Source organism: Suricata suricatta, chromosome 16, assembly GCF_006229205.1.
Source record: "Suricata suricatta isolate VVHF042 chromosome 16, meerkat_22Aug2017_6uvM2_HiC, whole genome shotgun sequence".
NCBI classification, from domain to species: domain Eukaryota; kingdom Metazoa; phylum Chordata; class Mammalia; order Carnivora; family Herpestidae; genus Suricata; species Suricata suricatta.
The window spans coordinates 33,707,988-33,718,896 of record NC_043715.1 but is presented as its reverse complement, the minus strand read 5'-3'; positions in this window follow the sequence as shown (position 1 = coordinate 33,718,896).

The window sequence follows — 10,909 nt, the reverse complement described above, 5'->3', positions numbered from 1 at the left end:
CACAGCTAGGGGATGATATCAATTTACAAATGTTCATACATTTTGCTCCACAAAATCTACATTGTGCTGGGCATTGGAGGCTCAGTCCAAACCCTCAGGAAAGCTTTTGGATTGTAGGCTGATTTGTGAATTAACAAGGCATTTTATATGGACCTTCTTCCCAAAAAATATACTCTTAAAACATTTTGGGGGTGCCTGGGTGGCTCAGTTGGTTGAGCATCTGACTTTGGCTCAGGTCATGATCTCACAGTTTGGGGGTTCGAGCCCCACGTTGGGCTCTGTGCTTATAGCTAGCTTGGAGCCTGGAGCCTGTCTTTGGATTTTGTCTCTCTGTCTCTCTCTGTCTCTCCCCTGCTCACACTGTCTCCTCCCTCTCTCTCAAAAAATAAATAAAGCATAAAAATTGAAAAAAAAAGCATTTTGCACTCAAATTAAGAGGCTCCTGGGTCACCCTTGAGGCCCCTCCATGGAAGGATCCATGAAATCTTGCTCCAGGTCTTAGAGTTGCAGAACTGAGGACCACTATGTTTCTAATACTTTCATAGGTCTTAGGGCAAGAGAATTACTTGGGAAGCTTGTAGCGAGCAGATTCCTCTTGCAGAGAGCCCTGGTCACTGAGATGTTCCAAGCAGAAGCAAGCAGAACTAGCTGAGTGGCTCTGTTTACAGGTGAAGAAACTGAGGGCCAGAGTGGGGAAGCATCTTACTTCCCCATCCATGCAAGATCACAACAGCAGTAATCTCCATGGAGGGCCTAAGAGTGGGAGTCACTTCACAGATGCACCCTTGGTAATCTTTTCAGTAATAATCGGTCCTGGTCTGGCATGATCACCCCTAGCCTTCAGAGTCAGAGAGGGTGAGGGGCTAGTCAAAATCATCCAGCAGGAAGTAGCTCAGCCGGGCTGGAATCCATTCAGGGTAACTTCGAAGCAGGCAGCCAACAGTTGTGGGGTCTATAAAGATGGCAAAGATACTGTTTTACCCTCATAAAGCTGTTGAGCCTTATGGATGGGAATAATGCATATATACAAATTAAAATATTTATTGGATGTTTACTACATGCCTGGGCTGGAGGAGTCGGCTCTGGGAGATGGCCTTGAGTCCTGAATTCATCTTTCCTGAATATGCATTCCCTTTGGCTCAGACAATGGTCTGAATGTTGTGCGCGCAGGCTGCAGCTTGGGAGAACGTGTGCCCTGGCTTCCTTCTCCCTGTGCTTATTGAGGCCCTCCGTAATTCCCACGGGAGGGAGGCAGCCCTGTTGTCCTCTTTGATGTCCCAAGTAGGAAGCAGTCTGCGGTGAGTCACCTCTGCCTGATCACTTATGATGAGGCGAGAGGGCAGGGGGCCTACGTGGGGGTCTCTGTGGCTCCATCGCGGGTGTCGGTCAGCCCACCGCCAGACACGGACCAGAGTAACGGCTCCAGCAGCCAGCCCAAACACGCCACTCCTCCCCTGTCTCCGAGGCACCGCTGAGTCCTCCAGCCAGCCCACCTCTCTCTCCTGGGCCCTCCTTACCCTGCTCCTTCTCCACTGCTGTGCTAGTGTGGATGCCACACACTGTCACCACCTTCCCTGCTTTTGTCCACACAGCGTCTCCTGCCTGGGAGGCCCTTGCTGTCCTGTCCAGCTGTCCTGTCCAGCCTTCACACGGCTGCACAAGCTACCAGGCTCTCTTGGGCACCTGCTAGCCTAACTTGGAGCCCAGCAGTTTCCAGGGCTGATGGTTGCCTGCTCCTTTCAATACCTCTGCCCTCTGCATCTCAATTGTTTTTCTCCATCACTGGATGTCAGGGACCTGAGTTTACCCACTTTATATGCACATCCGTGGTGTGAGGCATGCTGCCCAGTCAACATTCAAAAACAAAACAAAACAAAAACAAAAACAAAAATAAAAACCAACCACCTAAAAATTATCAACTGAGAAAAGGAGAAATTAAAAAGGAACAAAGGCCTTTATCTGGGGTCCCAGAGTTGCTGTTTGAGGAGAGGAGTTTTTAGGATAACTAGGAAAGTGTCTGGTTCATGTAGGGCATTTTACAGGAGAGAAGGCAGGGAGTCGTTACATGATTCAGATAAAGAAAAGGAAAAAAAAAAAACAACCCTGCGAATTCGGTCCTGAGTGGCTGAGCCACTTCTGATTAACTGTATTGACTATTTTACTGGTGCTATCAAATGAAGCTGTCCCTGGTAGGCATTAACTGACTTTACTCTCTTGCAAGACAATTGCTACTTCTGGCCCAGTTCAAGAAATCATCATTTGGGAACCTTCAAATGGATTCTCTTATGTTCAGATATTTTCTACAATTCCACAGAATGAAGCTTCCATGCTCTCCCTCTGTGTCCCTGGGCCCCACGTCACTACTCAAGAACGCCAAGAATTGCTAAGTCTTGAGTCTGGTCCCTCACTTTAGAGATAAGGAAACCAAGACCCAGAGGGAGGAAGTAACTTGTCCAAGGTCCGACTGCTAGTGACAGAGTTCAGACTAGAGCCCAAGGTCACACAGTCGGTGACAGAGTTCACACTGGGACCGGATCTCCCCTTTCCCTTTACTGTGCTTCTCAGAGCGGCTTCTCCCTTGGGGACATGGTGATTTTATGCTTAGCCGCAGGACCTTGTGAATGGCACAGGTTGTTCTCAAGGGGTCGGAAGGGCCCTCTGAGGAGGACCTCTTGCTAATCATGGAGGAGGAAGGAAGTTTGAAGTCATAAGCATTGCCACAATCCCTGGTTCCACAAGTGAAACCTGGGGAGGCTGAGCCCTGCTCTAGAGGGGTGTTTGAAAGGCAGGCGATGGACATGAGGCAGGAGCAGGCGAGACCTTTCCTAACCTGCTGCATGAACCTTCCAGGCTCACCTTCCCTGCACCCGCCCCCACAGCTCACGCTCCAGCCACATCTGGCCCCTCACCAGTCCTGGCCACTCCCAGCCCTTTACCCAGAGCACCTTTGCATTCAGGCTATTTCCTCAGCCTGAGCTAGCTTTTTCTCTCAATCCAACAATTGCAAGCCCAGCCCACCTTCTGGGTCCACCTCAAAGACCGCTTCCTCCGAGTCCTCCCTGCTTCCCCTCCTTTCTGTGTCTCACACAGTTTGCGCACTCTTGTTAGGCATGGCTTGGTCGTTTCTATCTGGATACATGTCCCTCTTCTCTTTACCCGTGGGCTTGAGGGCAGCAATCCTACCTTGTTGATACTGTGTCCCGCACAGCACTCAGTAAGCCTCAGGGCGATAGCAGGTGCTTCATCTCCATCCGGTCCAGGTCCGTGGTAAAAAGAAGTGAGGTTTCCTGGGACAGCCTCCAGGTCAGAGGTCCAGATGGAAGGGGCCCACTGCTGTTGCTTCCAAAAGCAGCAATCATCTGTTTTGCAGAGCTCACGCCCAGTCAGTTCCCCGCTTTCCTCGATTCTCATCAGACTATTTTGGCCTGTCACCTTGGCGCATTTCCACCGTCCCCAGGCTGGGGCCCACCTTCTGCCTCTCTCACAGCTGACCCTGCCTTGCCAGATGTTTGTTTTGCCTCCAGGACTGAGGAGTCTGAACATTGCTTTTGCAACACAAGCCCCAGGTGGCTGTGTGACCTTGGCATGCTACTTCACCCCTCTGAACCTTGCAGTTCTTCGCTGGGGAGGGTCACCTGACTCCCGGGGCTGCTGCGAAGAACAGACGAACCAAGGCATGAGATGGGCTGAGCACGGCGGCCTGACACACAGTAAGTATTCAATGAACACTTACAGACGTAGAAAGAGGGAAGAAACCCGGCTTTAATCACTTGCTTTTCCATGTTGCCAAAACCTACTACCGGACCTGTTCTCCCGTTTCTCTGTTTGGTCAGTCCTGCCTGGAGCAATACTGCAGCTGTCCGTCACCACCATCCCTCACCTGACCAGCCATGGCCTTCAGAGAGCCAAGACGCTGGCGCGATACCCAGTCCAACATCATCTGTCTTTGCCCAACTGGAGGTAAAATCCATAGACAGTGACAAACCGATACAGAGTCATTTTTTCTTTTTAAAGATATGTCACAAATGGGAAGATTCTGAGGGCATGAGACAGGTCCTGCTTTCTGGAGGCTCTTGTGTGTGTCAGGCTTGGAGGGTCCCTGCCAGTGAGGGAGATGGTGAAGTCGAGGGTGGCTAAAGCAAAAGGCTGTTTGCAGCACCCATGGCTGCTTCAGCACCAGGCTGCTCTGCTGTGTGGCTTGCTTCCTCGAGCTCCTTTCTGGCCCTCTCGGCAATCATGTCATTTCCAAGGGGAAAACGGCAACAGAGTCCTGGACAAAGCATTGGGGTTCAGTCTCGGCCTTACTCCCTAAGAAACATCATCTGTCTCCTGGACTCTCCCACCTGGAGGGTAATTCCACCTACAGCTGAAAGTAGGAGCCACGTGCAAGCCTCCACATCCGCAGTGGCACCATTTGGAAACAGCGGAAGGAGTCAAGTCTCTTAAAACTGTCTGATTATATAGCTCTAAATTAAGTTCCCCGCTGTGTGATCTGTTTCTTTATACCCTGGTTGTTAACGAGAGGCCCTATTGGGCAGAGAAGGATGTTTTTGAAGAGCCAGCAGAAAGGAGTTAGTCCTGATAACCAGGCAAGCCAGGAAGGGCTAGCGCTAAGCTGAGAGGAAGAAGTAAGGGATGGAGGAAGGTCAAGGCCAGGACTGTTTACACACAGTGGATTTCTAGAGGCTTGTGAACAGTGGATCGTGTCTCTTCCTTCTTCTCCCTTTATATTCTGAGTTTTCAAATGGATGAAACTAGGGCCTTAACCTTGGATGATTTTCACAGCCAAATGACCCTGACAGCTGATTTGTGAAGACCTTAATCGTTGGTGACTTTGTAAACACTTGGTTAGCTCACTACTGTCTTGCTGCTTCTCTGTATCAATCAGGGTCCAGAAACTGCTCTAGATCTTTTCACAGAGGGTATTTAATACCAGGAATTGGTTACACAGAAAATGGAAGGGAAGAGAGAGAGAGAAGGAATCGAAGAAGTAAGAAGCTAAAGAAAAGCATTAGCAACAACAGGAAGCCTCTTCCTCTCCAGCTGAGGAAGAAAAGCCCAGAGTCTGTGCCGGCCCTGGCGGGCAGAAGCCAGACTGGAAGAGGGGTGGCCTGTGTAAGCTGGCCACAGGCAGGGAAAGGCTGGCCTGCAGGGGCTGGAGCCACATAAGGACTGTCCTCTGAAAGGTAGAAACAGAATGGAGACATGGCCACTGCTGAAAGTGTCCCCTGAAGCAGGAGAGGAGGAGGGAAATGTCACTATTCTCCCCTCCTCCAAGCCTCCAGTCTTCCACTAGCTTCTCCTGTTGGGCAAAACTATCTGGAAGCCAGTCAGCAAGGGAGCCTGGAGATGCAGCTTCCTGTAATACTGAGAACAATAGAAAGTCAGGAGCAAATAATGAGTAGCCTTTGCAATAAGCCAACGTGACTAGATGAACCAGCTAGGAAACAGGAAAGCTCTGAGTGGAGCAGGGAGCAGCGGGGCTGAGCAGGCAGTTCAGGGGCTAGACCCCCACCGGAAGCCATACAGCAGTGTGTCCCAACGTGTGACACCGTGCCGGAACACTGAGGAGCTGAGGAAGGTGGCAAGCAGACCAGGTGGGCATCAAGAAACAGTTTATTAGGGACTGAGAAAGCTTGTCTCTCTCTCTCTTTTTTTAAATTTTGTTTATTTTTGAGAGAGAGCACACGTGAGAGAGTAGGGAGGGGCAGAAAGTAGAAGGGGCCGAGAGAGGGACAGAGGATCTGAAGTGAGCTCTGCGCTGACAGCAGACTGCTCCATTTTGGGCTCAAACTCACAAACTGTGAGATCATGACCTGAGCTCAAGCCAGAAGCTCAAGCGACAGAGCCACCAGGCGCCCCAAGCTTGTCTCTTTTTAATTCACTTTCCAGTCATCTGATTGCATTACGGAGAAGGTCTCTATTTGGTGCCAACAGGTCTTTAACCTCTAAAGACTTCAGGTCTAAGCCTCTGACTGGCGTAAGAGATGCAGTTGGCCGGCTCAGACCTCTCTGTCCAGTTGACACACTCACTTCCCAGCTGCTGTGAGTGTTGGCTGCTAACATTTCACAGCTGCAACCTTCCCTTGGGCATGGCCTCCCCCTGGAAATAGGTAGGAGATTCTACCGTCACCCACCCCGGGCAGTCTGCAGGCAATGACTGACTAATGCAGGAGACAAAAGTGTTCATTTGTCAAGATGGTTCAAGCGTGTGGGACCATTCATGTTCCAGACCTCACCACAGGAGCGGGCTGAGGCTAGCCTACGGTTGAACCCACGCCTTTGCTTAGCCTGTTTCCCCCTTCATCAAGATTCCTCCCTCGATAAATCACTTGTGAAGAAAGCCTCATTCCTGGCTTTAATTGTAGGGAATCTAATATTATAGGCAGTAGGATTTAGCTAGAATTTGATGACATTTTGTATCCTTTTTAATATTTTTCCCTGGTTGGTTTAGACAGACGATAAAGGCTTTCCATTTACGGTACTGATAGAAAGTTTCACTTCAAGATAATTTTCGGGACACCTGGGTGGCTTAGTTGGCTGAGCTTGACTTGATTTTGGCTCAAGTCATGACCCCAGGGTTGTGGTATCAAGCCCATGATGGGTTCTTCACTGAGTATGGAGCCCTCCTAAGGTCCTTTCTCTCTCTCCCTCTGCCCGTCTCCCCCCCCACTCTCTCTCTCTCTCTAAAATTTTTTAATAGTTTTCATTTAATAAATGTAATTTAAAGAAAGATGCTAAATAAAAAATTACAGGTTGTACACAAATGTTCATAGGGGCTTCATTCGTAGCCCCAGACTAGAAGCCACTCAAATGTCCTCAGCTGGTGAAGGGATAAGCAAATTAAAATCAATCCATATTCAGCAATAAAAAAGAAAGAACTATTGAAACATAAAATAACATGGATGAACCTCAAAAGCATTAGGTTAAGAAACTGTCATAAAACTCTAAGTGCTGCCTGACTCCCCTTATAAGAAACTTTGAAAAGGCAGGACGACGGGGACTGAAAGCAGGTCAGCAGTTGCCAGGGCCCAGGAGTGAGGGCACGGCAGGACCACAGAAACAGGAGGGGACTTTGGAGTGATGAAACATTCTATACAATGTGACTGTAGTGGTGGTTACATACTGCGTGTATCAGAGCTGGGCTCTAGTGTGGAATGAGTAAAACATGGGAATGACAGGCACAGCACAGGGAATATAGTCACTGCTACTGGAAGAGTGTCAAGTAGTGACAGATGGCCGCTAGGCTTGTGGTGAGCACAGCATAACGTGCAGACTTGTCCAATCACATGTTGTGCACCTGAAACTAATGTAACATATGTCAGCTAAGCTTGAATTAAAAAAAAAAACACTTAAGAGAAACTCAAAGGCATAGTAAGGTTAGAGCTGCTCTCTTTTTTAATGTTAATTTATTTTGAGAGACTGCACACATGCACATGCACGTGAGCAGGGGAAGGGCAGAGAGAGAGAGGGAGAGAAAGAAACCCAAGCAAGCTCCGGGCTGTCAATGCAGAGCCTGACATGGGGCTCGATCCCAGGACTGTGAGATCATGAGCTGAGCAGAAACCAAGAGTTGGATGCATAACAGACTGAGCCACCCAGGCACCCTAGGAGTTGCTATTTTTGACAACAAATTTGTATGAACCAAGAGTAAGCTAAATAGAGAAGAAAATAATATAAGTAAAATTAAACTGAAACACAAACAGGCTATATACCTAAAAAGGGTAAACTCTCACATAAACTGTAAAGCTAATTTTTTTTTTTTAAGTAGGCTTCATGCTCAGTGCAAAGCCCAATGCGGGGCTTGACCCTGAGATCAAGAGCTGAGCTGAGATCAAGAGTCAGACACTTAACCAACTGAGGCACCCACACTCCCCTTAATGAAGCTGATTTTTAAGAAATAGTACAGACCTCACATGGACAGAGAGAAACTGACAGCAGTGGAGGGGGACACAGAGAGGAGAGAATGACAGTCTATCAGGGGAGCATTCAGGTCTTCACTGAGTCACTCCTGGGAGGCGAACAAGCTGGGGAGTTCTGTTGGGTTGGGAGAGAGTAGAGTAGGTGGGTGTAGACACTCAGACTTTGCTCCATGAGTAGCCGAATGGTGCTCCCCAACCTGTGGCATCAGGCTTGATTGATGTTGGTGCCGGATGCAGAGGGTGGGGGGAGGGTGGTGAGCAGCAGCATTGTACTCCTCTCTCCTTCCCCTGAACAGGTGGAGTAGAAAGCAAGGATCTCTCCCTCTGCACTTCCATACCTTCCCTGACCTTTTTGAGTTTTTTTTTCCTTTAAAGCAAATATCCCTAGCCAGAGAGGAAGGAGGAGGAGGAAGGAAGAGATTCCTGAGGAGGGGGGCAAAGAAAGATCTTTCCCCGCTCAGCCTTGGCAGGAGGTGGAGAGCAAGAAGAGGGACTGACCATGAGCACGAACTCTTGAGTGAACACTGTGGAGAGCTGGACGGGTGACAGGAAAGCTCCCAAAGATTTCTGGGGCAGGAGTGTCTGCTCTCAGCTTTGGTTTTTCAAATCCAAGTTGCTTATGGATGGGCCTTTCTCCCCTTTCCGTCTCTGACTCTCTTTGACGGAGGTTCAAGCTAAGCAGAGACAGGATGGCTTTATTTAGCAGAGGAACCTGCTCTGAGTCTCATAAATGTTGATTTTGTAGACGTTGGCTTGTCCAAACATCATCCGTCACTGTGAACCATATTTCATCAAATTAAATGACTACTTTTTGCAAAGTACTTGTACTAATATTTACCTTGCGTCTTGTAGAATCGTATGGAAATTGAATAATGATGTTTCAAAAAGTCAGTCCCCAGAGAGAATATGGCCGAGGCAGCTGTGCTGTGCTGTCTGGCCCAGTGCACCATCCCCTCCACCCTGGTCCCTGGTCCCCCTCGTCACCCTGTGGCAGCCCCAACTCCAGCAGGAGGCAACTGAAAGACTTCCTAGCCTACTTGGATGCTCACATAGAAAATTTTTTAGATTTAGACTCAGCCCCCTTTTCCTTTCCATGGTTCAGTTTTTTTTTTTTTTAACTTGCTAAGAAATTCCAGAGGAGTAAACAGTTGTGTAGTTATAGAAAATCTGTTACCTGGGCACCTGGGGGCTCAATTGGTTGAGTATCCAACTTCGGCTCAGGACATGATCTCACGCTTTATGAGTCTTAGCTCCGTGTCAGGCTCTGTGCTGACAGCTTGGAGCCTGGATCCTGTTTCAAATTCCATGTCTCCCTCTCTCTTTGTCCCTCCCCCACTTTTGCTCTGGCTCTCTCGCTTTCAAATAAACATAAATAAATATAAATAAACATTAAAAAAAACAAAAGAAAATCTGTTACCAGTAAACATTAATGGGAGATGCTGAGAAAAAATACTTTGGTCATTTCCTAAGTGGTATGCATATTGTTAAAAATTTCATTCATTAATTTATCTGTCAAATATTTATTTATTTATTTTTAATGTTTATTTATTTTTAAGAGAGAGACAAAGACAGAGCATGTGTAGGGGAGGGGGAGAGAGAGGGAGACACAGAAACCAAAGCAGGCTTCAGGCTCTGAGCTGTCAGTACAGAGCCCAATGTGGGGCTCGAACCCCCAAACTGTGAGATCATGCAGTTGGGTGCTCTACTGACTGAGCCACAAGGCCCCTCTATAATTTTCTTTATCTATTTATCTGTCCATAGACACTTAAGTTGTTCCCATGTCTTGGCTCTTATAAATAATGCTGCAGTGTACATGGCGTACAGATATCTTTTTGAGGTAGTGTTTTCTTTTCTTTGGATAAATACCCAGAAATTGAATTGGTGGATTGTGTGGTTGTTCTATTTTTAATTTTTTGATGAACCTCCATAGTGGGTTCAGCAATTTACATTACACCAGCATCACACAAGCATTTTCTTTTCTCTACATTCTCGCCAATACTTCTGTTTTGTCTTTTTGATAATAGCCATTCTAACAGATGCAAGGTGATTCCTCATCATGGTCTTGATTTGCATGGTCCTGATGATCAGTGATGTTGAGAATCTTTCCATGGACCTGTTGGCCATCTGGATATCTTCTTTGGAAAAATGTCGACTGAAATCTTCTGCCCCTTCGTAATTGAGTGCTTTTTGCTATTGAGTTATATGAGTTCTCTATATTATAATTTTGGATACTAACCCCTTATTGGAGATATGATTTGAAAATATTTTCTTTCGTTCAGTAGGTTACCTTTTCATTTTATTAGTGGTTTCCTTTACTGTGCCACATTTCTTCCTGAATGTCCTCTACTGATGCTGGTGTGAGATGTGTGCCTGACCTTGAGGAACTCACACATTCCAGAATCCATTCCCAACCCTCTCACCGTGAAGTTGCTCAACCATCCTCCCATCCGAGGGACGGGGACACACATCTGATGTGAAACAGTGGCCAAGAAGATGGAGTAATTGACAGACAGGTGCTCCGTGACTGGCCTGGGCTCTGGCGCTGGGGACCTTAGAGGAGGTTGACTCTTCCCAGAGGCCCCCTGTACTTCCCCATTGTTCATCTTCATCCATTTGAAGGTAGTTGACTAAAGGCCGCAATGCAACAGTGTGTCTTTTTCAGAACAGGACCTGATACACAGTAAGTGCTCAGTAGATGTTTGTGGCCTGACCCCCTCCCGGCTTCACAGAGAGCAGTGGAGCCTTCCTGTAAGGCCTCTGGGGCAGGGTTTTGGAGGAAGTCTCAGGGGCCTTGGTGTGCTGATATGAAGAGTGACTAGTATTCAGAAAAGCACCACATGTGTAATAAATGCTCAGAAGAAACATGAGTGATGATGATTGGTGGCTAGGAAGTCGGCTGTCTGAACAAGGCAGAGAGAGCGCGGAGGCACTGGACTCTAGAAATGCGTCCAGCTCTGAAATGCCGAGGGATGCTTCTGAAACCCACA